We start from the raw sequence: 27,887 nt of genomic DNA, 5'->3' as shown, positions 1-27,887 counted from the left end.
CTCCAATTCCATCAGGTCTTTATTAGTAAGCTCCTCATGTTGCACAACAAGGAGTTCAATGAAGTCATCCTCTTGCAGATCTAGCTCCAGCTTCTCACTGAGGGTCTCTAAGTTGCTGAAGACCTCTTTGGACTCCTCATTTACTTTCTCAAATCCATGAAAATTTTGAACAAACTGTGGGCAAAGATTCTTTCAAACAGGAAGAGAGCCCTTGGCTAGGTTTTTGAGGCATCTTGGGTTCTCTGAATGATAAACTAAGAAAGGCTTCAGCTTCATATCACCAGAAGCATTGCCATGAAACAACAGAGTTACCTTATCTTTTGCTGCTTTATAGCCTGTCACCAACTTTGCCTCCTTACTGATGTAACTTTGGTCTGGCATCCTCTTCCAGTAGAGTCCTGTCTCATGCACATTAAAAACCTGCTCAGGTAAATACGTGCCTTCATGAATAATTTCTCTAAGTGTTTCAGGAAATTCCCAGGCAGCTACCGCATCTGTACTCGCTCCCTCACCACTTACTTTTACATTGTGGAGGCTGGCTCTAGCCTTGAACCGATGAAACCAGCCATGGCTGGCATTAAAAGATGCACCCTCTGATTCTTAGCCATGTTCCTTCTTCAAGTGTTCATAAAGCCTTTTAGCTCTCTCTTGAATCAGCATTAAGCTGAGTGAGACTCGATGCTGATGCTGATCCTGCACCCACACACTGAGAAGTTTCTCCATTTCCTCCATCACTTTTCCATGCTTCTTCAATATTATTGTTGACATTATCGGCAGAGCAGACGTCACATGTTCCATGATCTTGTCCTCATTCTTTAGAATTGTGCCAGTGGTTGAATGGCTCATGTTATAAGAATGAGTGACGTCTACCATCTTTTCGCCTGACTCCACTCTCTTAATTATTTTCATTTTTGTTTCCATTGTTATCGCTTGGTGCTTCTTTAGCAGTACAGCTACATCATCACTGCTTTTATGCTTGCTTCTGGACATCCTGGGCTTGAAATAAAGACACTGTACTGCTTTACTGTATACAGTACTGTAGAGTAAAGTACACAAAAGCACAACCACTTTAGAGGATGCACGCATGTGACAATGTATACCAGACACGTGAACTAACGCTTGATTGGTCATGCTAAGGCACGTTCACATCTTTGAAAGTTCTCAACTTGAAGGTTCGTATGTAGGGGACTTACTGTAATTAAAACTCTCGTTTTAATCCAAACAAGAGTACGGTAGCATGGGCTGTAACTACAACCAGGTGAAGATGTGTAGTCATTACCCTCCCCAGGTTTAGACATCAGATGATTTCTTGTTAATAGGAATTAAAGAAAATTCCCTGTAGCAGGATTATGAATATTTCTCTTTGCTTACACTGGGTCTAGTTTAGGTGTTGGGAACACAAAAACAAGTGTTTATGTATTCTTTGGCTTTAAAATCAGATGTGTGCTCAAATCCTGGCTCCCTTCTTGCTAGCTGGGTCATTTTGTGCAGGTTACTCACTCTCACTGAGCCTCGAATTTCTCAGTGTAAAACGGAATTATAAAGACTGAGTTAAACCATTGAGCACAGCATCCCAATAAATGGAAGCCCTCATCAGCTGCGTTGTGAAACATGGTGCTGGGTATTTGTACTTCTTGTGTGTAAGGTTTTTGCCAATGGAAACTGTGGGGGAACCTGTCATCCTGAAATGCACTGGACACTGGGATCTCTTTAGAGCAAGAAGCTCTTTTGAGAAAGGCTGGAACTTGATCAGAATTTGAATTTTCTCCAAGACAAAGGCCTATATAAGGTATTCTGTAAGGCTGCTTTTGTACCGCCAAGCAAAACCACCCCATATAATTAGGCCTCAGTGAAGCCAGATGTCCTAGGAATGGTCGAGTAGTTTTATAGTTTCAAACTGAGGACAGGGTCTCTGTCAAAACATTATCGTCACCCAAACTGTTGACATTTCTTCTAATTTGCTGAAGCAGATTATGATGAAATTGGCAGTTAGGCCTTTGACATGCAAGTAAATGAAATCACTGACTTAGCGCAGTTCTTCCTTGATTTACCATGGGGTTACATCCCAATAGAGCCATTATTAGTTGAAAATATCATACTTTGAAAATGCATTTAAGACACCTAACCCACTGAACATCGTAGCCTACAATTACATGTGCCCAGAACACTTACATTAGGTTACAATTGGCAAAATCATCTGACACAAAGCCTATTTTATAACAAAGTGTTGAATCTCTCATGTAATTTATGGAATACTGTACTGGAAGTGAAAAGCAGAATGGTTGTCTGGGTACAGTTCAGTTGTAGGTGTATCAGTTATGTACCCTTGTGATCATGTGGCTGGATTTTGCCCATTATGGCCAATTAGGGACTTACTTATTTTTTTGAAGCGTGATGTGGGTCCAAAAGAAAAGCATCTTTGGAGGCCTAGCTTTGTCCTCTGACTGTACAGTCCCTATGCTGACATCACTGGGTTCAGGGGTCTGTACCACCTTCTGCAGCCCCTCTAGGGCAGGACCAGTCTCGCTGTCTCTGTACCTCAGTCCTTAGGTCATAATAACGATACTAACAGCTTGCATGTTTTGTCTTATTTCATCCTCGTACCCAATTTACAGATGAGGAAATGGAAGCCAGAATGGTTAGGTATATAATTCTGACACAACTTCAACATGTGTCTGATACCACCAAGCAATTCTCTGACACCAGCTGAATGTCCTATCAGATCCCACAGGTTAAGGGCTCAGTTCTACCATATTGCTCCCTCACCCATTTCAGATGCCAATTGCAAGTCCAGGTTATTATCTGTGCTTCTGACCTACTATAAATCGGAGGTTCCCACTACCCCCTCCTTGGGTTTTATTTATTTGCTAGGATGGCTCACAGAACTTGGGAAACATTTTATTTATGAGATTACCAGTTTAATATAAAAGAGTATAACTTAGGAATAGCCAGATGGAAAGTTGCATAGTGCAGGGTATGGGGAAATGGTGTAGAGTTTCCATGCCTTCTGCAGTGGTGCATTCTCCCTGAATCTCCATGTGTTCACCAACCTGGAGGCTCTCTGAACACCAACTTTTTTTTTTTTTAATGTAGGCTTCATTACACAGGCACGATTGATTAAATCATTGGCCATTGGTGACTGAACTCAATCTCTAGCCCCTTTTCCTACCTGGGAGGTTGTGGGGAGTGGGTAGAAGTGAAAGTTGCAACTATTCTATCACATGGTTTGTTCCCCTGGCAACTAGCTCCCATTCTTAAGTTACCTAGGGGCTTTTTGAAAGTCACCTCATTGACAACAAAAGACAGCTTTATCCCTCTCAACACTTAGGAAATTTCAAGTGTTTTAGGAGCTTTGTGCCTGGACCAGGGATGAAGACCAAATATATATATTTCTTATCATAAATCACAATATCACAGGTAACTTGTCCAAAGTCACCTGCTTAGTAAATGGTAAATGCAGGAGAAGGACTGGAGAAGTGTGGTTTTATGCAGATCCTACATAAGCCAAAGCACTGTGCTGACTCATAGCAGTGACTGTTAAACTCATCCAAACATTATTCAGCATCGACAAATTTATAAACACATCTGGACTTGAGGAAATAAGTATAAACTTAAAGTCTTAGATTCTTAAATGTTATTTCAGTATAAAGAATAAAAAAGATGATCTCATGGTTTCTAAAAGTAGTGATAGTTTTTCTTGGCATAGAACAAAATTCTTTCAGATGCTCTCCCTTGGCCTCTCAGATTACATAGTGTCTTCTTTCACACAGATGTGATGGTTGTGTTTCAATAATCGAATCTTGACTTACTACACACTCTCTCAGAAGAAGAGCATCTTTCTAGATACAAGGTGAAGGAGCTTTCTTTGAATTACTGCCATCTGCTGTTGTTATCGTATCGAACTAGGGTCTGCTCACCCACAACAAAGCAAAGCCAACTTACTGACACTGGATTGTGGTGAAGGAAAGTACATCATTTATTGCAGGGCCCAGCAAGGAGTATGGGCAGCTCATGCTCAAAAGACTTGAACTCCTTGATGGTTTTTAGGGGAGCATTTTTAAAGGCAATATTTGGAGTGAGGGCTGCAGGATTCATGATTTTCTTCTGATTGGTTGGTGGTGAGGTAACAGGGTGGTGCTTTGGGAATCTCAATCATCAACCTTCTGGTTCCAACTAGTCTGTGGTCTATGTGTTTGTGGTCACCATGTAGTCACTATCCTCCACCTGGGGGGCGGGTGGCAGTGAGTGTCTTAGTTCCTTAAGAATAACTCAAATATATAAGATTTTTATATATATCCATCGAGAAGGAACTAGGACTCTGTTTTATCCAGAGATTTTGTCATTACTTTTTTATTTAATTGTTTTTCCTTTGTTTCTTCATTCTCTCACTTCTCTAATTAGTAACTGCCTGTGCCTGATCTTTGGAACTCAGGGAAGGCCTAGGAGACTAAAGCCTTTTTATACAAACAAGAAACAGGGGACATGGAAGGACTTTGGTACCTGAGAGTGTTAGGGGAAACACTGACTGAAACTGCTCACCATGGCCAGGCACCAAGGTAACCATTTGCATGAGTTATTTTGTGACAGGAGGTCCTGGTAAGGAACACGAAAAACAAGCCATACCAACCAGAAGAATTCAGGAAAGATCAAAAGGAGATGCCAGTCCATATGTCCTACCAACATCCCAGAATCCTCCTCACTGGAATCCATCTTGGCTGAGTGATGTGTGTGCCACCAGGAAGGACCCTGAGTCAGAATGATTGTCCAGAGACAACCTGGAAACTAATCCTATCACTATAAAACCTGAGACTGTGAGCCATGTGGCAGAGCAGTCCTCCTGGGTTCCATTATCTTCCTGCTCTCCACCCAGGTGCCCCTTCCCAGTAAAGTCTCTTGCTTTGTCAGCATGTGTGTCTCCTCAGAAAATTCATTTCTGAGTGTTAGACAGGAGCCCACTTTTGGGACCTGGAAGGGGTCCCCCTTCCTGCAACAGGAGGGCCCCATAGGGTATTGCTTGGTTTTAATCCCCCCTTTTCTTTCATACTCCTTAATATTCGGGGGAACAGGTGTGGGACAAGAAAAGTAATAAAGTTTTGGATATAGAGGTTAATCATACACTCAGCAGAGGAACTCAGTTTCAGGGGCACTTGGTTTCCATGTGAGGGTTTGAACCCCAGCTTGTTATCCTTGAAATAAACTGCTGTCTTTCCAAAGATCCACTACCCAAGGTCACTTAGATGAAGACACAGCTGCTGTTCAGACAAAGGTTTAATAAAGGGCAGAACTCGAATTTCTTTATAAAAGTTCTGACAACTGAAATGTGAAAAGAATATTTTGAAGAAAAAAAAGACTTAAAAAAGGACTTACATTACTGGATGTTAAAGTCTGTTTTTACAGAAAGACTTGGCCCTGGGTGGTTAGAGAGAACAGGTCTAGCATGATCTGTGACAATGAAGCTGACCATGTCCTCCTTCCCTGCATTCTGGAGGGCAGGTTCAAACAATTGTTAATCAGGGAAGGGAGGGGATGCAGAGACAAGGGAGGAGCAGTCAAGAAACAATAGTGCAGCCTTGGGGCAGGGTCCTGGTTCTGCCTCAAGGGATACACATAACGATATCTTTACGCTCTTCTACAGAACTAAAACTCCCACCAAATGGAAGATGTTCCAGAGAGAAAGTCACAGTTCAATAACCTCAAGAACCACAGATCACAAGACAACCTGACTCCAGAAGATCTCTAGATTGAAGAAATACAGGCCCTGCACGCACACTGATCCTTATCAGCAATCATGCCCCTTGACTACAAAACTCCTCACAACCACCCCACCCCGCCCAGGTTGGGACACACAGTTTTTGAGGGCACAAGCCCACTCTGTCTCCCTTTGCCTGGCAAAGCAATAAAGCGATTCTTTCCTACTTCACCCAAAACTCTGTCTCTGAGACTCGATTCAGCACCAGTGCACAGAGGCTGAGTTTCCAGCAACAGTCATGATGCTGAAGGCAGACTGGTTTGATGGAGATGGAATGAAACTCAAAAGCAAAGGTTGATTTCATTTCATATTTAAAATTTTCACATTTAAAAAATAGAAAGCGTGCATGCAAAACTGAATTTTTATTTTCTATCAAAAAAGTAAAATGGTCATTTCAAAATCAGATGAATTTATTTAAAAATGGTTTATCAGAAGCAGAATGTTTGTCACTTTTTGGGCATCCCAGTATCTACCCTTAGCCACACCTGGATTTCCTACTGGAAAGTCCCTCTCTACCTGCCATGTACAATTTTGTTGAGATTCAAAGTTTTCTGCTCTCTGCATCAGTCCTCTGATGACTTTGGACAAGCCAGTCATCTCACTAACCTAGGGGGGATGAAGGTACATGACCTGAATCTAAACTCCGCTAATAGGATTCTCTCTACTGAGGACTTTGATGTTAAGTGAGACAAAAACAGTGGAAGTTTATCATTTATTCCAGTGACGATTCTCAGATCTTACTGTCAAAACCCCATATTAATTTGCTCAGGCTGCTATAACAAAAATACCACAGACTAGGTGATTTACACAATAGAAATGTATTTTCTCACAGTTCTGGAAGCTAGAAGTCCACGATCAAGGTGTTGGTAGGTCTGGTTTTCTCTGAGGTCTCTCTCCCAGGCTTGCAGATGGCTGCCTTCTCCTTGGGTTCTCATGTGCTCTTTCCTCTGTGAATGCATCCCTGGTGTCTCTGTGTCCTAATCTCTTCTTCTTATAAGGACACTGGTCAAATTGGATTAGACAACCTCCCCCCCACCCCCAGCCAATGGCCTTATTTAACTTAATCACCTCTTTAAAGGCCAAAATGCAGTCACATTCTGAGGTACTGGGGATTAGGGCTTCAACATTTGAATTTCAAATTCAGCCCATAACATCTCCCATTTCTTGTTTACTAAAAGCCAGCTTCCTCCACATTCCTTTTAATTCTGTGAGCTCCCCCTACCCTCACTGTATAATCTTCTTATTTAAGTTACCTAAAGTCACTTTTTGTTCTTTCACTAATGCACACCCAGTGTCGAGCAGACTGAAAGACGTTCCCATGGGATTATGTAAACACTGACATGGTGGAGCAGTTTGACATAGAAAGGGTCATTCTGTAGGAACTTCTTTTTTGTTTTTTTTGGTCTAAAATTTGTTGAATCTTGCAGTCAAAAGGTACAAACTTCGAGTTATAAGATAAATAAGCACTGGGGATGTAATGTGCAACATTAACACTGCTGTATGTTACATGTGACAATGTGAAGAGGGTAAGTCCTAAGAGTTCTCATCACAAGGAAAAAGGCTTTTAAAAAATATTTCTTTAATTTTTTTACTTACATGAGATGATGGATGTTCACTAAACATTGTGATAATCACTTTATGATGTATGTAAGTCAAATCATTGTGCTTAATTATCATTAAACTTCTACTGTGTTGTATGTCAATTATTTCTTAGTAAAACTGGAAGAAAAAAAAACTAACATAATTCACACACACAAAGCTGTTGAATCAAAATCTTCTCTCAGAAGCAGCTGGTGAGAGAGACGCTGATGAGGTTGGAATGATTAGGATGAGCTAATGAGATGCTGTGATGGGAATTACTGATAAAATTTTATTCTCCAGCATTTGCACTTATGAATTAATTTTGTCATTTATGTGTGTGAATGATAAAAGTTACCTTTTCAGAAACATCCACTGACATTTTACACCATTCATAATAGACACAACTCTTCCTCTGAGACAATAAGAAGGAGGAAGATGAAAAGAAAGTTTGTGAATTAGAGAGCATCTGAGATCAGTCACTCCACAGGACCCCATCCTCTCAGCAGAGCGAAGGTGCACCTGTGAACTCTCCTCACAGACTTCAGACACCTCACGTACTTTGATTTCATTTAAAGCTCACAACCAAACTGTGGGAGGAATGAAGGTCACCCACAGGTGCGGTGAAGGGAAATGAGGAACAACTTTGCAACAAGAGCTGGGAAATAAGGACATATCTGGAGCCATCAACTAGAGATGAGCAAATCTCCATTGCAGCACAGCTGAGGACAAAGAAAACACATGTGGGGGAGCAGCCCATTTTAAAGACATTTACCAGCAAAACTTGTGGTTTTTTAACAGGAGAAGGAACATAGATTAGAGGATTTTTTTTGGTAGGATGCCCCATTATTATGTTTTTCTCCTGATAGGACTTGAGTTAAGGGTTTTTGGGAGGAAGACCACAAAGGTAAAGTGTCATAGAGAGTACACACTATCAGCAGACGGTTTATGAATACCAATGCTGACCTTGCTCACCTGACTGAGGTAGTCGTTGTCAGGTTTCTCCATTGCAAAGTTACTCTTTTTTTCCCTTGTACAGTTCTCTTTAGAAGGATGTCACTAGGCACAGCCTGTACCTAAGGAAGGGGGAGAGGATTCTTTTCAAGGTGGAGGATTAGTAAATTAAGCACAAGGGAAATCAAGGGAGGGAGGTAAGGGGTAACAGATGGAATGATGGGTGCATGTCTAACAGGACAAACCGCTGGCTGAAGAAGGGGAGCAAGAAGAAACAGGCTGACAGAATTGAGGACAGACAGCTAATTTAGCAGGAATAAATAATTGAAATAGAGTATAGACTGGCAGTCTGTTGGAGTTGGGGCATTTAAAAATGGTGTTGAGATATAAACAGAAGCCAGGTGAGGGTCCTTGTTGCTGGAGCAGAAACCCCTGTTCACACAGCATGGTGAGCAATGGCCCCAAAGAGTGTTTATACTTTACTACAAGTATTGGGCTATGAATTAACACTGTTATATTCTACCACGTAAAAGCCTATCAGGATATGAAAGAGTTTTTCACTTCTTTATGAAACAATAAGACTACAGATCACAATTTAATATCCTAGAATATTCTAAAATTGCTTGACTGAACGATGACATTAGGCTTACCAGTTTTATTTTGTTTACAGTTGATTTTACAGCCCAGCTCATCATTTATACAGTTTCCATCTGAATTCGTAGACGAGAAACTTTCCTATGAGCCCTCTCTTCATAAATTCATTTTAGAACCATCCCACATTAGATTTCATATAATATCATTTGAAAAAACTAAAGTAAGACATCAAATAAATTATACCTCCCAGAGACCTTCGAGATGGCGGAAGAGTAAGATGTGGAGATCACCTTCCTCCCCACAAATACACCAGAAATACATCTACACGTGGAACAACTCCTACAGAACACCTACTGAAGGCTGGCAGAAGACCTCAGACCTCCCAAAAGGCAAGAAACTCCCCACGTACCTGGGTAGGGCAAAAGAAAAAAGAAAAACAGAGACAAAAGAATAGTGATGGGACCTGCACCATTGGGAGGGAGCTGTGAAGGAGGAAGGGTTTCCACACACTAGGAAGCCCCTTCATGGGTGGGGACTGCGGGTGGCAGAGTGGGGGGAGCTTCGCAGCCGTGGAGGAGAGCGCAGCAATAGGGATGCGGAGGGCAAAGCAGAGAGATGCCTGCACAGAGGATCGGTGCCGACCAGCACTCACCAGCACGAGAGGCTTGTCTGCTCACCCGCCGGGACGGGCGGGGGCTGGGAGCTGAGGCTCGGGCATTGGTTGGAGCGCAGGGAGAGGACTGGGGCTGGCGGAGGGAACACAACCTGCAGGGGGTTAGTGCACCACGGCTAGCCAAGAGGGAGTCCAGGGAAAAGTCTGGACCTGCCGAAGAGGCAAGAGACTTTTTCTTCCCTCTTTGTTTCCTGGTGCGCGAGGAGAGGGGATTAAGAGCGCTGCTTAAAGGAACTCCAGAGACGGGCACGAGCCGCGGCTAAAAGCACGGACCCCAGAGATGAGCATGAGACGCTAAGGCTGCTGCTGCCGCCACCAAGAAGCCTGTGTGCGAGCACAGGTCACTATCCGCAACTCCCCACCCGGGAGCCTGTGCAGCCCGCCACTGCCAGGATCCCGTGATGCAGGGACAACTTCCCCGGGAGAACACACGGCGTGCCTCAGACTGGTACAACGTCACGCTGGCCTCTGCTGCTTCAGGCTTGCCCCGAATCCGTGCCCCTCCCTCTCCCCGGCCTGAGTGAGCCAGAGCCCCCGAATCAGTGGCTCCTTTAACCCCGTCCTGTCTTGAGTGGGAACAGACGGCCTCAGGCAACATACACGCAGAGGCGGGTCCAAATCCAAAGCTGAACCCCGGGAGCTGTGAGAACAAAGAAGAGAAAGAGAAATCTCTCCCAGCAGCCTCAGGAGAAGCAGATTAAATCTCCACAATGAACATGATGTACCCTGCATCTGTGGAATACCTGAATAGACAACGAATCATCCCAAATTGAGGCAGTGGACTTTGGGAGCAATGATATATATATATTTTTTCCTTTTTTTCTTTTTGTGAGTGTGTATGTGTATGCTTCTGTATGTGATTTTGTCTCTATAGCTTTGCTTTTACCATCTGTCCTAGGGATCTGACTGTCTTTTTTTTTTTTTTTTTTTTTTTACTATAGTTTTTAGCACTTGTTGTCCTTGGTGGATTTGTTTTTTGGTTTGGTTGCTCTCTTCTTTCTTTTTTCTTTTATTACTTTTTATTATTTTTTAGTTTTTAATAATTATTTTTTACTTTTTATTTTAATAACTGTCCTTTCTTTCTACTTCTACTAATTTCTTTCCACTTTTTCTCCCTTTTATTCTGAGCCATGTGGATGAAAGACTCTTGGTGCTGCAGCCAGGAGTCAGTGTTGTGCCTCTGAGGTGGAAGAGTCAACTTCAGGACACTGGTCCACAAGAGACCTCCCAGCTCCACGTAATATCAAATGGCGAAAATCTCCCAGAGATCTCCATCTCAACACCAAGACCCAGCTTCACTCAACGACCAGCAAGCTACAGTGCTGGACACCCTATGCCAGACTACTAACAAGACAAGAACACAGCCCCATACATTACCAGAGAGGCTGCCTAAAATCATAATAAGGCCACAGACACCCCAAAACACACCACCAGACGAGGACCTGCCCATCAGAAAGACAATATCCAGCCTCATCCACCAGAACACAGGCACTAGTACCCTCCACCAGGAAGCCTACACAACCCACTGAACCAACCTTAGCCACTGGGGACAGACACCAAAAACAACGGGAACTACGAACCTTCAGCCTGCAAAAAGGAGACCCCAAACACAGTAAGATAAGCAAAATGAGAAGACAGAGAAACACACAGCAGATGAAGGAGCAAGGTAAAAACCCACCAGACTTAATAAATGAAGAGGAAATAGGCAGTCTACCTGAAAAAGTATTCAGAGTAATGATAGTAAAGATGATCCAAAATCTTGGAAATAGAATAGACAAAATGCAAGAAACATTTAACAAGGACATAGAAGAACTAAAGAGGAAACAAGCAATGATGAACAACACAATAAATGAAATTAAAAATACTCTAGAAGGGATCAATAGCAGAATAACTGAGGCAGAAGAACGGATAAGTGACCTGGAAGATAAAATAGTGGAAATAACTACTGCAGAGCAGAATAAAGAAAAAAGAATGAAAAGAACAGAGGACAGTCTCAGAGACCTCTGGGACAACATTAAACGCCCCAACATTCGAATTATAGGGGTTCCAGAAGAAGAAGAGAAAAAGAAAGGGACTGAGAAGATATTTGAAGAGATTATAGTTGAAAACTTTCCTAATATGGGAAAGGAAATAGTTAATCAAGTCCAAGAAGCACAGAGAGTCCCATACAGGATAAATCCAAGGAGAAACATGCCAAGACACATGTTAATCAAACTATCAAAAATTAAATACAAAGAAAACATATTAAAAGCAGCAAGGGAAAAACAACAAATAACACATAAGGGAATCCTCATAAGGTTAACAGCTGATCTTTCAGCAGAAACTCTGCAAGCCAGCAGGGAGTTGCAGGACATATTTAAAGTGGTGAAGGAGAAAAACCTACAACCAAGATTACTCTACCCAGCAAGGATCTCATTCAGATTTGAAGGAGAAATTAAAACCTTTACAGACAAGGAAAACCTGAGAGAGTTCAGCACCACCAAATACCTAGAAACAAATGACAATGTAGACACAATGACCCAAAACCTATGGGATGCAGAAAAAGCAGTTCTAAGAGGGAAGTTTATAGCAATACAAGCCCACCTTAAGGAACAGGAAACATCTCAAATAAACAACCTAACCTTACACCTAGAGCAACTAGAGAAATAAGAACAAAAAAACCCCAAAGTTAGCAGAAGGAAAGAAATCATAAAGATCAGATGAGAAATAAATGAAAAAGAAATGAAGGAAACGATTGCAAAGATCAATAAAACTAAAAGCTGGTTCTTTTAGAATATAAACAAAATTGAATTAGCCAGACTCATCAAGAAAAAAAGAGAGAAGACTCAAATCAGTAGAATTAGAAATGAAAGAGGAGAAGTAAAAACTGACATTGCAGAAATACAGAAGATCATGAGAGATTACTACAAGCAACTCTATGCCAATACAATGGACAACCTGGAAGAAATGGACAAATTTTTAGAAATGCACAACCTGCCAAGACTGAATCAGGAAGAAATAGAAAATATGAACAGACCAATCCAAGCACTGAAATTGAAACTGTGATTAGAAATCTTCCAAAAAACAAAAGCCCAGGATCAGATGGCTTCACAGGCGAATCTATCAAACATTTAGAGAAGAGCTAACACCTATCCTTCTCAAACTCTTGCAAAATATAGCAGAAGGAAGAACACTCCCAAATTCATTCTATGAGGCCACCATCACCTTGATACCAAAACCAGACAAGGATGTCACAAAGAAAGAAAACTACAGGCCAATATCACTGATGAACATACATGCAAAAATCCTCAACAAAATACTAGCAAACAGAATCCAACAGCACATTAAAAGGATCATACACCATGATCAAGTGGCGTTTATTCCAGGAATGCAAACATTCTTCAAAATATGCAAATCAATCAACCATATTAACAAATTGAAGGAAAAAAACCATATGATCATCTCAATAGATGCAGAGAAAGCTTTTGACAAAATTCAACACCGATTTATGATAAAAACCCTGCAGAAAGTAGGCATAGAGGGAACATTCCTCAACATAATAAAGGCCATATATGACAAACCCACAGCCAACATCATCCTCAATGTTGAAAAACTGAAAGCATTTCCACTAAGATCAGGAACAAGACAAGGGTGCCCACTCTCACCACTCTTATTCAACACAGTGTTGGAAGTTTTAGCTACAGCAATCAGAGAAGAAAAGGAAATAAAAGGAATCCAAATCGGAAAAGAAGAAGTAAAGCTGTCACTGTTTGCAGATGACATGATACTATACATAGAGAATCCTAAAGATGCTACCAGAAAACTAGTAGAGCTAATCAATGAATTTGGCAAAATAGCAGGATACAAAATTAATGCACAGAAATCTCTTGCATTCCTATACACTAATGATGAAAAATCTGGAAGTGAAATTAAGAAACACTCCCATTTAGCATTGCAAGAAAAAGAATAAAATACCAGGAATAAACCTACCTAAGGAGACAAAAGACCTGTATGCAGAAAATTATAAGACACTGATGAAAGAAATTAAAGATGATACAAATAGATGGAGAGATATATCATGTTCTTGGATTGGAAGAATCAACACTGTGAAAATGACTCTACTACCCAAAGCAAACTACAGATTCAATGCAATCCCTATCAAACTACCACTGGCATTTTTCACAGAACTAGAACAAAATTTTCACAATTTGTATCAAAACACAAAAGACCCCGAATAGCCAAAGCAATCTTGAGAAAGAAAAACGGAGCTGGAGGAATCAGGCTGCCTCACTTCAGACTATACTACAAAGCAACAGTAATCAAGACAGTATGGTACTGGTACAAAAACAGAAATATAGATCAATGGAACAGGATAGAAAGTCCAGAGATAAGCCCACACACATATCGTCACCTTATCTTTGATAAAGGAGGCAGGAATATACAGTGGAGACAGGACAGCCTCTTCAATAAGTGGTGCTGGATAAACTGGACAGTTACATGTAAAAGTATGAGATTAGAACTCTACCTAAAAATAAGGTGAAAATGGATGAAAGACCTAAATGTAAGGCCATAATCTAGCAAACTCTTAGAGGAAAACATAGGCAGAACACTCTATGACATAAATCACAGCAAGATCCTTTTTGACCCACCTCCTAGAGAAATGGAAATGAAAACAAAAATAAACAAATGGGACCTAATGAAACTTCAAAGCTTTTGCACAGCAAAGGAATCCATAAACAATACCAAAAGACAACCCTCAGAATGGGAGAAAATACTTGCAAATGAAGCAACTGACAAAGGATTAATCTCCAAAATTTATAAGCAGCTCATGCAGCTCAATATCAAAAAAACAAACAACCCAACCCAAAAATGGGTGGAAGATCTAAATACACATTTCTCTGAAGAAGTTATACAGATTGCCAACAAACACATGAAAGGATGCTCAACATCACTAATCATTAGAGAAATGCGAATCAAAACGACAATGTGGTATCACCTCACATCAGTCACCAGAGCCATCATCAAAAAATCTACAAACAATAAATCCGGAGAGGGTGTGGAGAAAAGGGAACACTCTTGCATTTCTTTTGGAAATGTAAATTGATACAGTCACTATGGAGAACAGTATGGAGGTTCCTTAAAAAAACTACAAATAGAACTTCCTTATGACCCAGCAATCCCACTACTGGGCATATACCCCGAGAAAACCATAATTCAAAAAGAGTCATGTACCAAAATGTTCATTGCATCTCTATTTACAATAGCCAGGACATGGAAGCAACCTAAGTGTCCATCATCGGATGAATGGATAAAGAAGATGTGGCACATATATACAATGGAATATTACTCGCCATAAAAAGAAATGAAATTGAGTTATTTGTTGTGAGGTGGATGGACCTAGAGTCTGTCATACAGAGTGAAGTAAGTCAGAAAGAGAAAGACAAATACCATATGTTAACACATATATATGGAACCTAGGGGGGAAAAAATGTCATGAAGAAACTACGGGTAAGATTGGAATAAAGACACAGACCTACTAGAGAATGGACTTGAGGATCTGGGGAGGGGGAAGGGTAAACTGTGACAAAGTGAGAAAGTGGCATGGACATATATACCCTACCAAACTTTAAATAGATAGCTAATGGGAAGCAGCCACATAGCACAGGGAGATCATCTCGGTGCTTTGTGAAAACCTAGAGGGGTGGGATAGGGAGGGGAGGGAGGCTCAAGAGGGAAGAGATTGGGGATATATGTATACATATAGCTGGTTCACTTTGTTATACAGCAGAAAATAAAGCAACATTGTAAAGCCATTATACTCCAATAAAGATGTAAAAATTAAAAAATGTATGTAGCTCATAGGATTAAATGGATTAATTCAAGTAAAGTTCTTAGCACAGTTCCTGGGCCAATAGACATTAGCAGGAGGCAGATCTTATAGGCCATGATGAGGGCTTAAGATTGTATGAGAGACAGTTCTAGTGGTAGTATGGAGAATCAAGTAGAAGACAGGCAAGAAGCAGGGATACTAGCTAGAGAGCTTTCGCAAATATTCGGTCAAGAACTGGTGATAGAGCGTGGACCTGGTTAACGGAGTTTGAGGTAGTTCAAATTTGGAGGAAACTAGAGCAGTGTTCATGGAGAGAAAATATTTAAGCTGAGCCTTGAAGGAAGATATTTCCAAGGGAACCTCGGAAAAAAGCACAGATGACATGTCTTGAGCAGTGAAGAGTCAATGTGGTAATGGAACAAGAAATGGAAGAGGAAGTTGAAAGATTGAGACCAGAAAGATGAGTACTTTCAGAGCCTTACTTAACCTGCTTATTTGATACATAAAAGAACAGTGAGAGAAATTAATAGAACAGAAAGACATGGCTATGTCTTAGGAGTGACAGAGGAAGACCAATCAGATAAGAGGATCAAAGAAAAAGGGGTTACCAACCATGTAAATATTTTGGTAGGATGAAGATTAATGCTACTGATAACTTGAGGAAGATTCAAATTGTAGCGGCTGAAGACAGATTGCAAGCAACTAAGCAGGTGGGGAAAACTACAAGTCTTCATTTCACAACAGGCTCTTGGATTTCAGCAAATAAAGGTAAAGAACTTTAGCTTGAAAAAAGTACTAGGAGTCTAGGAGGGAGTGGAAGTGGCGGAGGCTGACAAAGGGAAAACCAGAACATGACTATAGGAGAATGCTTGAAGATTAAGATGTAGGGCAAGAGAAAAAGAAAAAAAAAAACCTCTGGAGCTCTGTACCAGAGAATGAACATAAAGTACAGTGTGATCCAAGACAATGATGGAAACCATGCATTGTGAAAAGAAGGCTATCAAGCTTCAATATATGTTTTTGCCATGGCAATTTTAGAGACTCATGTTTTTATATAAACACCACACTAAAGAAGGAATATCACAAGTGACTTCATGAATCATCAGAATGAGAATTTGCTCTTGAATGTGAGCGCTTTACTGAATATAAAATCCTCTAGATAAAGTTTCACTTTTGTAGCAAGGTCTCTTTGATTATAAGATCACTTATAGAAATTAAATCATTTCACATTATTTTACCTTTTTATTTTCTAAAAATGTGTTAGGTAACATGAAGAAAATATGTGAATTTTGGGGTTACCTAAAGTCTTAAATTTCTTTGAGTAAATAGGAAATAGACTCTGGAAGTACCTATAATGAATACCTGTTATATGGCTGCCCAGTATCTATTTTTCTTCCTTCTTGGAGTAATAGCCTGAATTTCTTTTCAATACCTACCCAGTCCCTCCATTCTCACCGTTGTGATTTACATGGAAAATGGGCCTCATTTGCCCCAGAGAAAGGCCCTGATTCAGAGGCAATCTGAATGTGCCATCTCTGAATGTTTTGGAATTGGCACGATTACCTAAGCTGGTCAAATCAGTGACTCTTAAATACTTTTGCTGAATATATGATATAGATTCTCTTTGTTTCACAAAAAGGATTCATGTAATTCTTAGAGTTTCTCAAAGTCAGTTTAGGATTATGAACTGGGGTGTGGGGGGAGGGAGTAAGTTTGTCCAAAAACAGTCAACACCAGGGAAGTGACAGTTAAAAACTGAAAGAAACTAGGTTCTAAGTCACATTATGTGAGCTTCTAGTCTCACTCCTAGCAACATGTATCTCTGTAGTTTCAAAGGAAGTTAATTGGTTCACTCTATGTAAGCCATTCTCAGTTGGGTTTTTCTATTACTTGCTGTACTTGAAAGCTTCCTAGGTGACAGAATCTGTGATCTAGACACTAAAGCTTATGTGTCACTTTTCCATCAGCTGTCAGGATGTTGGTGAACTTGTCTATGGAAATAGATGTCATTTTTATGAAAAGTGAGCATTTTGGGACCCTTATGTATGTTGTATAAGTTCTTTAAAATGTTTAGTTTTACAGAGAAGCTTTTTTTTTTTAATAATAAAGATATTCAATTCACCATGAAAAGCATAAGAGATTTAGAAAAATAAATAAAATCTGCTTATAGCTGAAGGCCCAACTACACAAAAGTTGGATTTGAAGGTTGTCCCTTATCTATTTTCTGACAGCAAATATTGCAGGTTCGTTTGCTTATATTAATGTGAGTTTCAATATATGTTAATTATGAATAGAACAAGCCTAGAAAGTGATAAAACCAATTCACACTCAACTTGTCAAAAGAAATAGTAATAAGCTTCTTCCCTTAAGTGAAGAATGTTAACCTCTTCCCCACCCAGGTTCTAAAGTAATTCATAAGTAGACAAGAGGTATGTGGAACATGATGTATTATCTTTATTACTAATAACCCTCATTCTCTAATTTCAGCATTATATCTGTGTAAAAGAGGGCTTCCTTACACTGAGCCCCATAATGATACAGACATACGCATCCAGCCGCAGACAGCACTGGACCCAGACTATTTTGCCGCCTGCCCTTGTAAGACTTATGGAGAAATGGGGCCCAATGCATGCTTTCTGTGAGCAGCTTATTCCCAAAGAGAGGGGAGAAAGTGCTACTTATGCTCACTTCTTTGTCCCAAATTCAAGCAAGTCATCACACCTCTACCAATCTAGGTCCAACCAGGAGACAGAACATGGTAAATTTAACCAGAATTGTTAAGCTATAATAGAGTGAAATAAATACAATTACCCCTCTGTATCCATGGGTTCTGCACCCCGGATTCAACCAACCGTAAATTGAATTGCAGTAGATTGAATCCTCGGATGCAGAATCCTCCAATGTGGAGCCCCGGGGTAACTGAGGGCAGACTGTACTACTCCATTTTATATAAGAGACTTCAGCAATCGCAGGGGACTGGGGGTGCAGGGGGAGCCTTAGAACCAATTCCTTGCTCATGCTGAGAGATGATTGCGTGTTGAGAACTCTTAACAGTACCCTAGGGCAGAGGGAGAGTACCCAAGGAAAGGCAAGCTTGGAAGAGGATCCCCCTCTGGCATTCATACCTCTGATGGAATAAAATTTAAAGGCAGGACAAAAAAAGTTAAACACAGAATTCTGTTTTGGCCTTCTCCCTCCCTAATGTCCAGTGTGCATCTGCATTACACATTAAGCAGAGCTCTTCAAATCTTCACGATCTAAAACAGAGAGAGATGATAAATATTTTAGCTACTCAAAACTTGAAAGAGATACTCGTTACATATCTCCTTGCTTTAGATCAGAGAGAGCGTGAAGGCGGAGCAGGTCTCGTTTCTTCAAGATTTCTTCAAATAGCTTTATGAATGTGCATTTGAAATCAAAAACAGTTATATGTGATAATGGAAGTCTGACAGATCAGCACTCAAAATTTGCATGTGGAGAATATAAGCAGAGTGTTGGTAGTACTAGTTCAGCTTCTGTTAATCATTTTGATGATTTATATCCACCTACAGGGAGCTCATGTATTGCTTCATCCCTTCAGAGTCTTCCACCAGGGACAAAAGTAGACAGTTTAACTCTCTTGCAATGTGGAGAGAATACATCTCCAGTTTTGGATGCTGTGCTGAAGAGTAAAAGCTCAGAGTTTTTAAAGCATGCAGAGAAAGAAATAATAGAAGTAGCTAGTGGCCTTCCTGATTCAGGAAGAGGATTTGCTTCCTGGGAAAACAGACATAATAATGGACTATCTGGGAAATGTGTGCAAGAGGCTCAAGAAGAAGGGAATTCCATACTGCCTGATAGAAGAGGAAGACCAGAAATCTCTTTAGATGAAGAAGGTAGAAGAGGACATACACATACTTCTGATGACTCAGAAGTTGTATTTTCTTCTTGTAATTTGAATTTAATCATGGAGGACAGTGATGGTGTAACATATACCTTAAAATGTGACAATAGTGGTCATGCCTCAGAGATTGTATCCACTGTCCATGAAGATTATTCTGGTTCTTCCGAAAGTTCAAGTGATGAAAGAGATTCAGAAGATACAGATTCTGATGATAGCAGTATTCCAAGAAACCGTCTTCAGTCTGTTGTGGTTGTGCCAAAGAATTCTACTTTGCCCATGGAAGAAATAAGTCCTTGTTCTTCTTGGAGCAGTCAAAGTTACAGACACTATTCTGACCACTGGGAAGATGAGCGATTGGAGCCAAGGAGGCATTCATATGAGGAAAAATTTGAGAGTATAGCAAGTAAAGCCTGTCCTCACACTGAGAAGTTCTTCTTTCATAAAGCAACAGAGAAGAATTCAGAAATCTCTTTTATACAGCCCAGACAAAAACAGACAGATAATCACCTGTCTGAAATTGCTCATCCTCAGAGTGAAGGGGTTGATAGTACAAGTCATACAGACATAAAATCTGACCCTCTAGGTCATCCAAATTCTGAGGAAACAGTGAAAGCCAAAATAACTTCTAGGCAGCAAGAAGAGCTGCCAGTTTATTCTTCTGATGATTTTGAAGATGTCTCAAGTAAGTCTTGGCAACACACCACTTTCCCTAACAGGCCAGATAGTAGACTGGGTAAAACAGAGTCAAATTTTTCTTCTTGTAAGATCTCCCGAGTGGATGGTTTCCGTTCATCATCAGAAGAGCTCAGAAATCTAGGGTGGGACTTCTCTCAACAAGAAAAGCCTACTACCACATATCAGCAACCTGACAGCAGTTATGGAGCCTGTGGTGGACACAAGTATCAGCAAAGTGCAGAACAGTATAGTGGGACATGTACTTACTGGCAAGGCAATGGCTACTGGGATCCAAGATCAGCAGGTAGGCTGCCTGGAACTGGGGTTGTGTATGATCGAATTCAAGGGCAGGTACCAGATTCCTTAACAGATGACCGTGAAGAGGAGGAGAATTGAGATCAACGTGGAGGATCTCACTTTTCAGGCCAGTCCAATAATTTTTTTCTGTCCCTTCAGAAGGACAAGGGGTCAGTGCAAGCACCTGAAATAAGCAGCAATTCCATTAAGGACTCTTTAGCTGTGAATGAGGAGAAAGATCTTTCGAAAAACTTAGAAAAAAATGATATGAAAGATAGAAGGCCTCTTTAAAAAAGGATAAAGGAATTGGAGAGTGATTCTGAAAGTGATGGTGAGCTTCAGGACAGAAAGAAAGTTAGAGTGGAGGTAGAGCAGGGAGAGACATCAGTGCCTCTAGGCTCAGCATTGGTTGGGCCTTCGTGTGTCATGGAGGACTTCAGGGACACAGAGCGATAGAAGGAATGTGCCAAACAAGGGAAGATGCCTTGTTACTTTGATCTGATTGAAGAAAATGTTTATTTAACAGAAAGAAAGAAGAATAAATCCCATCGGGATATTAAGCGAATGCAGTGTGAGTGTACACCTCTTTCTAAAGATGAAAGAGCTCAAGGTGAAATAGCATGTGGGGAAGATTGTCTTAATCGTCTCCTCATGATTGAATGTTCTTCTCATTGTCCAAATGGGAATTATTGTTCCAATAGACAGTTTCAAAGAAAACAGCATGCAGATGTGGAAGTCATATTCACAGAAAAGAAAGGCTGGGGCTTGAGAGCTACTAAAGACCTTCCTTCGAACGCCTTTGTCCTGGAATATTGTGGAGAGGTACTTGATCATAAAGAGTTTAAAGCCCAGGTAAAGGAGTATGCACGAAACAAAAACATCCCCTACTATTTAATGGCCCTGAAGAATGATGAGATAATAGATGCCACTCAGAAAGGAAATTGCTCCCGTTTCATGAATCATAGCTGTGAACCAAACTGTGAGACTCAAAAATGGACTGTGAACGGACAACTGAGAGTTGGGATTTTTACCACCAAGCTGGTTCCTTCAGGCTCAGAGTTAACATTTGACTATCAGTTCCAAAGATATGGGAAGGAAGGACAGAAATGTTTCTGTGGGTCGGCTAATTGCCAGGGTTACCTGGGAGGAGAGAACAGAGTCAGCATCAGAGCAGCAGGAGGGAAAATGAAGAAAGAACGATCTCGGAAGAAGGATTCGGTGGATGGAGAGCTAGAAGCTCTGTTGGAGAATGGTGAGTGTCTCTCTGATAAAAACCAGGGTGCTCAGCTTATCCTGGCTAATGGTTAGAATTGAAACTTTGGAACAGAAACTTACCTGTCTCAAGCTCATACAGAACACACATTCACAGTCTTGCCTGAAGTCCTTTCTGGAACGTCATGGGCTGCCTTTGTTGTGGATCTGGATGGCAGAACTACGTGATGGCCGGGAAAGTAACCAGAAGCTTCAGGAAGAGATTATAAAGACTTTGGAACATTTATCCATTCCTACTAAAAATATGTTGAAGGAAAGCAAAGTACTTCCTATTATTCAACGTTGGTCTCAAACCAAGACTGCTGTCCCTCAGCTGAGCGAAGGAGATGGGTATTCTAGCGAGAATACATCACGTGCTTACACACCGCTCAACACACCTGATCCTTCCACCAAGCTGAGCATAGAAGCTGACACAGACACCCCCAAGGAGCTAATGTTTTGCAGACTTAATATTATAAGTGAAAATGGCATGGACAGTGTGATCTCTGATGCTACCAGCGAGCTAGAAGGCAAGGATGGCAAAGAGGACCTTGACCAGTTAGAAAACGTCCCTCTAGAAGAAGAGGAAGAGTCACAGTCACAACAGCTACTCACACAACAGCTGCCTGAATCTAAAGTTGATAGTGAAATTGCTGTGGAGGCCATTAAGCTACCGACATCTGAACCAGAGGCTGACACTGAAATAGAGCCTAAAGAGAGCAATGGCACAAAACTAGACAAACCTATTGCTGAGGAAACACCATCCCAAGATGAAGAGGAGAGTGTATCTGATGTAGAGAGTGAGAGGAGCCAGGAATAGCCACATAAAACAGTAGATATAAGTGATTTGGCCACCAAGCCCCTGGACAGTTGGAAAGACCTAAAGGAGGTATATCGAGTTCCAAAGAAAAGGTAAACTGAAAAGGAGAGCACAATAACTGAACGAGGAAGGGATGCTGTTGGCTTCAGAGATCAAACAGTTGCCCCAAAGACTTCTAACAGGTCAAGAGAAAGAGACCCAGACAAACAAACTCAAAATAAAGAGAAAAGGAAATGAAGGGGCTGCCTCTCACCACCTTCTTCTGCCTATGAGTGGGGAACAAAAAGGCCAGGTGGCAGATATGATACACCAACTTCTAAAAAGAAAGTACGAATTAAAGATCACAATCAACTTTCTACAGAGGAGCGCCGAAAGTTGTTTGAGCAGGAGGTAGCTCAGTGGGAGGCTCAAAAAAAACAGCAGCAGATGCAGAACCTGGGAATGACGTCTCCACTGCCTTATGACTCTCTTGGCTACCATGCCCCTCGTCACCCCTTTGCTGGCTACCCACCAGGTTACCCCATGCAGGCCTATGCGGATCCCAGCAATCCTAATGCTGGAAAGTGCTCCTCCCCACACCCAGCATGGATCCTGTGTGTTCTCCTTCTCCTTATGATTATTCTCAGCCCTTGGTGGGACATTCTACAGAACCCCTTGCTGCCCCTCCACCTGTGCCAGTGGTGCCACATGTGGCAGCCCCTGTGGAAGTTTCCAGTTCACAGTATGTGGCCCAAAGTGATGGTGTGGTACACCAAGACTCCAGTGTCACCGTCCTGCCAGTGCCAGCCCCAGGCCCAGTCCAGGGACAGAATTATGGTGTTTGGGATTCAAACCAACAGTCCGTGAGTGTACAGCAGCAGTACTCTCCTGCACAGTCTCAAGCAACCATATATTATCAAGGACAGGCTGGTCCAACTGTCTGTGGTGTGACATCACCCTATTCACAGACAACTCCACCAATTGTACAGAGTTATGCCCAGCCAAGTCTTCAGTACATCCAGGGACAACAGATTTTCACAGCTCATCCACGAGGAGTGGTGGTACAGCCAGCCACAGCCGTGACTACAATAGTTGCACCAGAGCAGCCTCAGCCCTTACAGTCACCTGAAATAGTTGTGACAAATAACCTCTTGGATTTACCACCCCCATCTCCTCCCAAACCAAAAACCATTGTCTTACCTCCCAACTGGAAGACAGCCTGAGACCCAGAAGGGAAGATTTACTACTACCATGTGATCACAAGGCAGACTCAGTGGGATCCTCCTACTTGGGAAAGCCCAGGAGATGATGCCAGCCTTGAGCATGAAGCTGAGATGGACCTGGGAACCCCAACATATGATGAAAATCCCATGAAGACCTCAAAAAAGCCTAAGACAGCAAAAGCAGATGCCTCCAGTGAGCTGGCTAAGGAAAGCAAAGAAGTATTCAGAAAAGAGATGTCCCAGTTCATTGTCCAGTGCCTGAACCCTTACTGGAAACCTGACTGCAAAGTGGGAAGAATTACCACAACTGAAGATTTCAAACACCTAGCTTGCAAGCTGACTCACGGCGTTATGAATAAGGAGCTGAAGTACTGTAAGATCCCTGAGGACCTGGAGTGCAATGAGAATGTGAGACACAAAACCAAGGAGTACATTAAAAAGTACATGCAGAAGTTTGGGGCTGTTTACAAACCCAAATGGGACACTGAATTAGAGTGACCTTCAGGGCCAGGGTGGGAGGACGGGCAAGCTGGTAGGAGAGACTCTGGGGAGAAGAAATCCCGTGGGCCCTCTCTCCCCACCCCACTGTCAGGCTGTGCTACTGATGACACATCACCCTGGGGAATTCAAACCTGCAGAATGAGCTCACAAAAATGAGCTCCATCTACAACAAGCGGTCCCTGGTTGTGAGCTGTTGGTAGAGGCCATCTGAGGCAAGGGTTTAGGCCCTTGAGACCTTACCTTCTGAGACCTTGGCCAGGCCTGACCCCACTCTTAAGGCTGGGTCTCCTCCTTGGCGGTGCTGTCAGCGCACAGACTCATGCGCATCCCCACCCACGACCCCTTACCCTGACGATCTGTATTATATTTTAATGTATATGTGACTATATTGAAAATAATTTGTCTTTCCTGGTTTTTGGCTTTTGTTTTGCTTTTAAGCCTCTGCGTGCTAGGATCACAGAAGACTTTGTAAGGATGGTTTAAGTTCTCCTGCAAGGTTTAATGTGTTATCATGTAAATATTCCAGAGCAGGCTGCCTTGTGGTTTCGGCCAGCCTTGTGCTATGTTGATAAGATTGATTTACTGCTTAAAATCACTTTACTTGGGCTTCCCTGGTGGCGCAGTGGTTGAGAGTCCACCTGCCGATGCAGGGGACGCAGGTTCATGCCCCGGTCCGGGAGGATCCCACATGCCGCAGAGCAGCTGTGCCCATGAGCCATGGCCACTGAGCCTGCGCATCCAGAGCCTGTGCTCCGCAAAGGGAGAGGCCACAACAGTGAGAGGCCCGCGTACCGAAAAAAAAAATCACTTTACTTTATCCAATTTTTACTGAACTTTTTATGTAAAAAATAGAATCAATTAAAGAAAAAAAAAGGATAAGTCTATGCCTTCAACTTCTAACAGGTGGAAGAGTTCTCAGTGCTTTCTGAGAATCTGCTTCCCAGGTTATAATACTCAGTTTGGCTCCAACCGAATTCCCTTTTTCTTAACTTGATGGTTAATTGAATTTTGGAGAAGGTGCGGTTGCAGACAACCACTGGCTGGTGAGAAAGTTTGCTGGGTTAGGGTCATCTGATAAACAGGAAACAATCACCTAGGGCACAGGCAAGCCAAGGCATGTAAGCAGGTTGCTGAGGAAGCTGGGATGTTTCTGCAGGTACCAAGCCAGAGCGGACATTGCCCACCTTGGAAAGGTCTCAGGAACATCCCTGCAGGGGGCAGGAAAGTCAGGCCTGGTCATGCTTGGGAGTGTGTGTGGTGCGGGCTGTGGGCTGCTACAGCATGAAGCCAGAAGCATGCGGTGTGCCTCTTAAGACAGCAGCAAGGTGAACACCAAGGCTCCTGGGCTGGGGCTACAAGGTAGTCAAAGGACTGAGCACTCTGGGTGTGCAATTGGAGAATGAATTTGGAGCTGGGAAGCAATAAGTTCATAAGCAGCTCTGTCGACCCCTTTGACTTCTCAGCTTTCATATGCACCATTCTACACACATTTCAACGCCTGCCCAGCAAAGAAACTACATTTTAGCAAGAAACAGCTAACCCTCTGATAAGTGAAGTTCTTGCCCTTCCCCCAGGTAAAACACAAAGCCCCAATGGTCATTGAATCCATTGCTGCCTATATTAATTAGGCCTCAATTTCAGTCTTAGGTCCCACTAAAGACTACATTGTAAAGTTGACCTCCACCTAGTGTTATATAAAATTAAAATGGGAAGGAGAAGTTAGAATAAACACATACGTATAACAGAAAATATGCAAAGCTACCAGTCCTGGTTTCTGTAGTTATTCACAAGGTCAGAGTTGACATCTGTAGCTTCCAACTTCACCCACTTATTCCCTGTTTTCCTTGCCCACAGCCAGAACCCACAGCTCCATCCAGATTCTTTACTGGTAGAATGATTCAATCCTTCCCTTCTGAATGGTCTGAATTCTCAATTGTCCTGCCTTTTTCCAGTTCCTGTAGCTTTCCATTGATCTTTACTGTTGGCATGGAAGTATTGAAGGGAACCTCAGAAAATCTCCTGGGTTCCAGAAAAAATCCTCCTTGCTTCCATTAAAAAGGCAAACAATTTCCTGCAGTAACTGAGATCATAACACCAGTAGATTAACCTTTTTCACCTGCTGGTTCAGTGGTATAAGGAGTGTAAGGTGGCCAGGGAGCAGTCTGTGGTAGGCAGAATTCTAAGATGGATCCCACAATTCCTGCCCCCTGGGGTAAACACCAGTGTAATTTCCTTTGAGCATTGTACGGACCTGTAAATACAATTGGATATCACCTTCATGATTATACAACAATATGGCAAAAGGAATTTTGCAGATGAAATTAGGGTCCCTAATCAGTTGACTATAATTCAAAGGGAGATTATCCTGGGTGGGTTCAACCTATCTAATCAGGCAAGTCTTTTAAAAGCAAAAGTTTTATTCTCCAGGATAGGTCACATGTTAGGCCACGAGACAAGTCGCAGTAAATTGAAGACTAAAATCATATGTTGGGCTGCACCCCACAGGCCTGCAAGGCTTGTAGTTGCCAGCCTCAAGACTGAAGAAAGAGCCTAGAGACAGCAACAGAGACATCAGTGACTTATTGGACAAGGGATCTTACACACCTGAAGCAAGGTCCTGGAGCAACACCTCACTGTTTGTGGCAGGCAGCAAGCAGGACATGGCAGCAGTCTTTGCTACCTGGGGGAGGAGGAGGCTACCATTTATAGGGGGAATTAACGGTCAGTTTGGCTCATAAATCACCAGAGAGACCAGCAGCTGGGGCAGGAAGCAAGCACATAGGCAGTTACTAATTAAGCCCTATAATTAAGAGATTGGATAGTCATGTGAGTGAAGCAGGTACTGGCTGAACAGGGGATATACAGAGCAAGAGGACAGTCATCTTGAATGGCGTGGTCAAACACTCCACCTTTACATACCCTGTACGACCTCTATAATCTTGGCCCATACTTCTTCTGCTATATCCCCGAGGACAGGTAGGTAGAAGTGCAGCTGCAACCAAACACCACAAATGCGATACAGACAGTCCAACAGGTGGGCAAGCTTTGGAACCAGGAGCTTATCAAGTCAATTCTTCATGGACTCTCAGAGGTTGACAATGGCATTTCGCTGTAATCAAACTCATTTTCTCAGTGAGACCACCATTGTCACCCCACAAACAGATTCCCTTCACTCAGAGTAGGACAGCAATCAAACTCATTTCTCAGTGAGGCCACCATTGTCACCCAGTCCGCAAACAGATTCCCTTCACTCAGAGTAGGACAAGCTGCAAGATGTCTAACAGGCACAATATAGGGAAGATCATGACCATTAAGCAAAATACAAGCAGTAACATCATTCTGAGGTAATGCCACCCCTGTCTACACGTTTTGTCCTGGCCTGCAATCCCATACCACCTGCCCACCCTCAGTCTCCAGAGCCAGTGCCGAACACTGGAGAGGTGGTGTAACAGTACACAGGGTTAGTATAATGGTGCCTTTCTACAGTAGAGGCCTGGATTAGTTACCTTAGTAATCTGAGGTGGGGCTGGGTAGAAGACAGGTGAAATCTGTAAATCCCTTTCTGATCCTATTCCCCAATGGGACAGCAAACCCAAACCACTGAGGACTTACCTGCCAGTCCTAAGGGCTATTTATAATATGTTCCCCTGGGGATAGATCCTGTGAAGTGCAAAAATGAGTTGCTGTCCTGACCTGTAGTTGGCAACAGTCCTTCGGTGGTCAACAGTTGAACTCGGACGGTGTTGACTAGTTACCTCCAGGTTAACATGGCGTCGGCACTGGGATAACTGCTCCTGGGATGTGTCCACGTGTTAAGAGTGAGTTTCCCACCTCAACTGCTGTTTAAGTAGTCTCTTCATAGCCCGGTAGCAGTGGCGTTGTAAGGCAGGTGGAAATGCCC

At 42.2% G+C, this 27,887-nt stretch overlaps 1 pseudogene; it reads left to right on the top strand.

Annotated features, from left to right (window-relative positions):
* The first annotated feature begins 1,237 nt into the window (after positions 1-1,237).
* On the top strand, positions 1,238-24,058 carry LOC137202730 (histone-lysine N-methyltransferase SETD2 pseudogene; annotated as a pseudogene).
* Positions 24,059-27,887: the final 3,829 nt, after the last annotated feature.

Source organism: Pseudorca crassidens, chromosome 11 (genome assembly GCF_039906515.1).
Source record: "Pseudorca crassidens isolate mPseCra1 chromosome 11, mPseCra1.hap1, whole genome shotgun sequence".
In the NCBI taxonomy this organism is placed as follows: Eukaryota; Metazoa; Chordata; class Mammalia; order Artiodactyla; family Delphinidae; genus Pseudorca; species Pseudorca crassidens.
The sequence above is the reverse complement of the archived record's forward strand: the minus strand, read 5'-3'. Positions and strand labels throughout refer to the sequence as shown.